The sequence below is a fragment of the Nansenia antarctica genome (assembly GCF_963989245.1).
Source record: "Nansenia antarctica genome assembly, chromosome: 4".
NCBI lineage: Eukaryota > Metazoa > Chordata > Actinopteri > Argentiniformes > Microstomatidae > Nansenia > Nansenia antarctica.
This window is the reverse complement of record NC_137689.1, coordinates 9538707-9545111: the sequence shown is the minus strand read 5'-3', so window position 1 is coordinate 9545111 and position 6405 is coordinate 9538707.

Sequence of the window (6405 nt, the reverse complement as noted above, 5' to 3'; positions counted from 1 at the left end):
CCTAACCTCTTGTAAAATAAACAAATAAAAAACCAGGGGACATGGAGATTCAGATTCAGTTTAGAAGTTGAGTTATGGATTATAGAGTTTAGTAAGAATGCTCTTGCAGGTCCTGACAGCAGCACACAGAAGAGTGGAGGTTAGCAAACCTTTGAAAGGAAGTTCATTGTAAACCTGAAACGAGATCAGTGTCTGTTAGCATGAGTATCCATGACATGTGTCAGGCAGGCCACAGAGGAAAGACAAGGCACAGCAGAGAGTAATGCAGGAGGACAGCCACAGAAACACATGGCCCAGAGGAGGATAAGGCTGCCACCTGCTGGCTACGTAAAAAGGTGCAGGTTGAGCCGGATGAGAGCCGCAGCCAGGTTGATGTGACCTTGACATTAGCTTTGCTGAATCCTTGAATGGCCCGCGCTTTTCTCCTCGTAACGACTCGCGTTTCCTTTGGAAAAATTCTGGCGGTTTTAATTTTGATGCTAGCCCAGATGTCGGTGAAGTTTTGCAGGTCTCATGCTATCATTAGCCAGCACGTATGGAGCTATTTTAGTGCCATCAGACATTGAATTGTATTCGATAGATTGAATTGAATTGAATATGAGCACAAATTGAATTGTATTTGACAGATCTGAATTGTATTTGACAGATTGAATTGAATCTGAGTACAAACTGAATTGTATTTGACAGATTGAATTGTATTCAATTCAGTTTTCATTATTTTAATTCAGTTTTCAAATTCAGTTTCTCTAAATACAATTCGGTTTTTCTCAAAATACAATTCAGTTTTTCTCAAAATACAATTCAGTTTTTCTCAAAATACAATTCAGTTTTAGAGGCACTCATCCGGGGACTCTGGGCTAGGTAGAATAATAGAGCACTGATTCTAAGAGCAATTGCGCGTCATCTCCCTGTCATCAGAACCATAGACGGATCATGAAAAAATGGGCCCCTGGGCCTGGACGTGTAGAAAGCCCCCACCCCCCTCCCCAGCGCAAACACATTTTTTTTTTAGAGCGCAAGTAAACACAATGCCAACAGCATATAAGACATAGCTACGTTTACCTGCATCTCAACAGGTTTTACAGCGGAGGAACACTCAAAGCCAACAGCACAATAACTAGAAAAAATTCACCTGTATTTCAACGACACAGGATTTACAACACAGGCATGCCACACTCAATTGAAGCCAACAACAGTACAGTAACAAAATACACCGCTTTCAACCAAAAACAATTGGCAACACTATGGTGTCATATATAGCAACCACAGGATGGCTTTATAAGACTAAATTAATCATAAAATAGTCTTACCTTATGCAATGCATTTTTTCCTGGCTCTGCTTCGTGCAAAATCATCCACGATATCATTAAAGTCCAGTGATTTGGTCAGTTCGCTCTCAATTGCCATGAGAGAAAGAGCCTTGAGACGGTGTTGCGTCATTTTAGTCCGCAATTCGTTTTTAATCCTGGACAGCACAGAGAATGACGCTCCCCTTCGCAATTGGTTACAGGCAGAGTCAAAAATAGCCGCAGCGCAACATAGACATTTGGAAACATAGATTGCAGGCCACAATCGATAATTACGCGGAGTAGTCCTTGTGGGCTTTTATCATCTTCAGCCTTAATAAAAGATCTGTAAAAGACCTGCACCAGTGTGACCTCGTGACCTGTCCCCAGTACACAAACTTTAATGGCGCCCTCTAGTGTCTAGTTTCTATAGCCTACTCATTAATCTAATGAGAATGTAGCCTGTATTCGCATTAGAATCTGAGTAGGCTATAGAAACTATGTAGCCCACACAAGCTTCTCTTTTTTTTGCAAGACGTGGGCCCCTATAAAATTGTTCAAAATAGTATATTCAAAAGTATATTCAACATTTTGTATTACTGATTTGTGTGTTGATTGTGTGATAATCTGTGTGCAGTACAATGCGTACACGGCGTAATTACGTGGTAATTAATGCTATCGTGCTATTAAAGTGTTTGTTCCATATGCGTTTGGTTTGGGGGGATGGAGAAATTGCTTGGGGGATGGGGAATGGGGAAATGTCACGCAGTAAATTCCTTCCTATTCAGACTAAAAGATGTGAACGTATTTCCTTTTACAGACTGGTCATCCTATGAAATACTGCACGTTGAATCCCCACCTGCCCATCCTGCGTGTGTGGTTTAATGTAGAGGCCGAGCTGAGACAGGACTACCGCCTCAGCAGAAGAGCCATGCATGGTCTGCAGAGGCTCCTACAGAGAGAACAGGATCATGGCTGGGGAAATCAGATGGAAGTCCTTATTTATGTGTACTGGCTGGCTCATGGACTGTCCTATCGGGTTGTATGCAGTGTGTTCAATGTTCCAAAATCCACAATCCACAGAGTTGCACAACATATTTGGAACAAACTCAAGCGAGCCATCTATCTCCCACAGGCAGGAGAGCTTCATGCTGTTGGGCAAGGATTTGCCCTGCTATCAGGAAGCCCTGCCTTCAACAATGTTGTGGGTGCAATTGATGGCTGCCATATCAGGATCAAACCCCCTCTACTACACCGAATTGACTATTTGAATTACAAAGGATTCTTTTCTATAAACATGCAGGCAATTTGTGATTCGAATGGGAAATTCCTTGACATCTTTGTAGGCTACCCGGGGTCGGTTCATGACACGCGCATCATGAAGAACAGTACATTTTACAGGACCAGACAGTACCCTCCCAGGGGTTACATGATTCTGGGTGATGGTGGCTATCCCTGTTTGGACACACCAATCAGCCTGATCACACCGTACAGGGAACCCATTAATGGAGAAATACAGGGGCGCTTCAATTATTCTCATTCCAGAGGCCGCAGCATCATAGAAAGGGCTTTTGGAATGATGAAGACAAGATGGAGATCTACCCTGTTCAAAGCCTTGGAGGTTAAACCCACATTTGCACCTGTGGTTGTTGCGTCCTGTGCCTTTTTGCACAATGTGTGTCTCGATAATGGGGACATGCTGGAGCTAGATCCAGATGCACAGGACATGTTTGACCCCCAACCTCCCGGTGAGCCCCTAGCAGCTAACGAGACATCTGGGAATGCTACAAGGGACAGACTGGCTGCCTTGGTTTCGGGCCATGTGCAAGCACCATAGTAGAATGCTGTTTGTGACCCAGAAATGTAGAATTGTATATAGTGAACTAAGTTCATATGTTGTTGCCATGTTGATACCATTTACAGCCATTTTAGGCTTGTTCTAATTTGTCAGATGCTGCAGAAGCAGAAGTCTTTGATTTCTTCATATAAAACATTTCTTTACTAAAATATGTCTTAGAATTTTGGATTTTTACTGTTTAGTTGTCTTGGGAACGTAGCTACCAACAATTAGTTCGAAACTAACACTTTAATAAAATTAAGAGTAACAGTAAAACATAAATACAAAAATATACAGACGAATAGCACAAACTGGAACAGAACTGTAAACAACCTGGGGCCTATTCCATCAACTCTGGAACAGAACTGTAAACAACCTGGGGCCTATTCCATCCAGGAAATAAGGACTTTCCTTTAGCAAAGTTGATGGAATACTAAACTATTTATCGGGTATTTTATCAACTAATTGTTTAAAAAGGGAGAGGAGTTCTTTAGTATTTGCGTCATTTGTTTCGTGACGCTGTTGTTCGAGCTCCATATCCCTCTCTATGAGGGTCAGCAAGCCGGCCTTCCTCTTCTTCCTCCTCCTCTGTGTTTGAGGGCTGGCTGGGGCGGAGGTGGAGGCTGAGGCTGAGGCTGAGGCTGGGGCAGGGGCGGAGGCTGAGGCGGAGGGAGAGGCTGAGGTGGGGTTGGGCGTTTCCTGAAAGAAAAAAAACAACAAATGAGAAGGAAATGCATGCCAGAAATTGATGAATTACTGTTGCATTACTTGGTAAATGTGATTGTATCTAATCTTCAAACCTTACCTTGAGACCAGTCTCCAATGAACTGACCACCACTGGCGGGTCAATTGATGGCCTAGCACCCAGCATATTCAAGAAATACGGCCAGTTGGCAGCAGTAATTTCTCCCGCCTCAGTCCCAGACTCATAGGCCTACATAAACACACATAATGTTAATAATGACAAGAATTACAAATAATGCTTTTATGCCTTTCTTACAGTCCACCTTCAGTATTCGTGATGGAAAAAAGGTTAAAGAGTACATCTAACCACATTGCTCTCTGGTTACCTTATATTTTATCTTTAGATTTTCCCATTTCTTGGATGCCTGCTGGTCGTTCATTATCCCCTCCAGGCCGACTTCTTTAATAAATGTCCTGTATCATAACAAGAATTTAAAAATAATGTAACAGAATGTAAAAAAGTTAAATAAAACATAGACAGTTGTATGCAGTAAAGCAACTTTAAAACAAATGACTCACTCCCAGAGGGATTTTTCCGCTGATTTGTTTTTCAGGAATTTCCCTTCGTTCTCACTGCGGTAGGTAATTAGCTGCCTGGTTTGCTCAGGTGTCCCTAATGACAGAACATAGTTGTATCATTGTTCAGAATCAATTTTAATTACATTTCGGTATTCGTATATAGTTACATTTTGGCATCAAGATGTCAAGCACAAATCAGCTATAACACATAATCCATCATCAGCATACTAGCATTACAATATAAAACTAATATAAACTAGACATTACAATACGATGGTCATAACGTTTTATAAACTTCATTAACGAAGTAAATACTTACATTTGTGGTACTCTTTCTTTGGGATTGCCATCTCTCTTCTCTCTTCAGTAATGTACTGAAGGTGGTGTGGTAGGGGTTGTGTTGGTGCCAAGGTGTGTGGGTGAGATGCATACATTTCAGAGTCCTGGGCATCATACAGCAGGTTCATGATGTTTCTTTTGACCCTTGTTTTGATTGATGGGTCATTTATTTGCCTAACTTCAATTGCAACCAGATTTCCAAATGAAGCCTCTGGATTATCGCACTGCTTGGCACAGATAGCCAGGACTTTTGCCGACATCTCCTTTAAGGTAGCAAGCTTCTGGAGCTCGATGTCACGCTCTGTGTGTTTCTCTTGGCAGCGTTTCTTTGAGGGCATCTTTACAGGCAAGCTGGCAGTGGATGAGGCGGGAGGCTGATGACTTTCCTCACCATCTGAATCAAAAGGGGTACCAGGTCGTGATTCAGGCATGATGGCTGACGTGTCAACTGATGCCACAGATCTTGATGAAGTCTCCGACATGTCACACTGGACATCATGTTCCTCTTCATCCAGCATGTCTCGGATTGACCCACCAAGCTAGAATAGAGGAGGGAGAGAAAAAAGTGTAATATGCCATCAAATGCTACATTCACAAGGTGACCGTGCAGACATGTGAAAGAAGTGTTTTGTGGCTCATGAGAGCTCTTGCTATTGTGTTTTATACCAAGTGATGTTCTTTGAAATGCATCACTTTGTGTGACATCTCAGCAAAAACAAGAGATATCCCTTGAACCACAGAACACTTGTTTCACATGTCCACACAGTCACCTCATGCAGAACACAGAGGTATAGGCCTATGTTACTTACGGTGGTCTCACTTGGGCGGTGGACAACATGTTTTTTGAGGAAGTCCATGATCCTCAAAAGCCAAGACTGCCTGGGTGTTGGATTCTTGGTCCCACTCCCACTTGCCTGTGGTTTCAGCAGACGTGTATATTGGGTCCTCAAAGATGTGGCCCTGGTCTTCACCTCCTCAACTGAAAAGAAGAAAAAAAAACATTGCAAGAGGTATTGTCATTGTATTTGCATGCATGAGCGTTATGAACATAATTATGTTCCATCATCAGCCAAGTGCTCATTTCAAACAGAAGGGACAATTGGGGCACAGACATTTCTTTTAATGCACATGCTCCCTTGCCCTCCCTCCCTACCTCTGTTTCTCCCTCCTCCATCTCTCTCCCTCCCCCTCCCTCCCTCTCTCCCCCCTCCCTCCCTCCCTCCCACTCCATCCATTTTCCTCCCTCTCTATATTGATTGTTTAATAATATTGTTGTTAGCTGTTACAGCTGGACTTTATTTTCAGGCAAGCTGGGGTGGATAGCTGACATGTCAACTGTTGTTGTCATAGATCTAGATGTAGAGGTGGACATGTCTGACACATGTAATAGTGATACCATTTCTCCAACCCTGCGGGGCTGCAGGCTCAAATAGCCTAGTGCTCACGTGAAGCTATAGACTAGTGTTTAGCGAGTTTCGCTTGTTAGCTCACCTGGTTGTTGTAGGATCGTAGCAATGTCTCTCCAGCTCTTCTCTTTTTCGAGACGGTTGTGGTAGTCTGGGCAAGACAAGTCGAACAGGCACGGATGGTCCTGCCACAGTTCAATGAGCCTTCCTTCCATCTGGTCACTCCACCGAGCAGCGCCGACAACTTTTCTCTTCGGCGCCATTTCTACTTTCA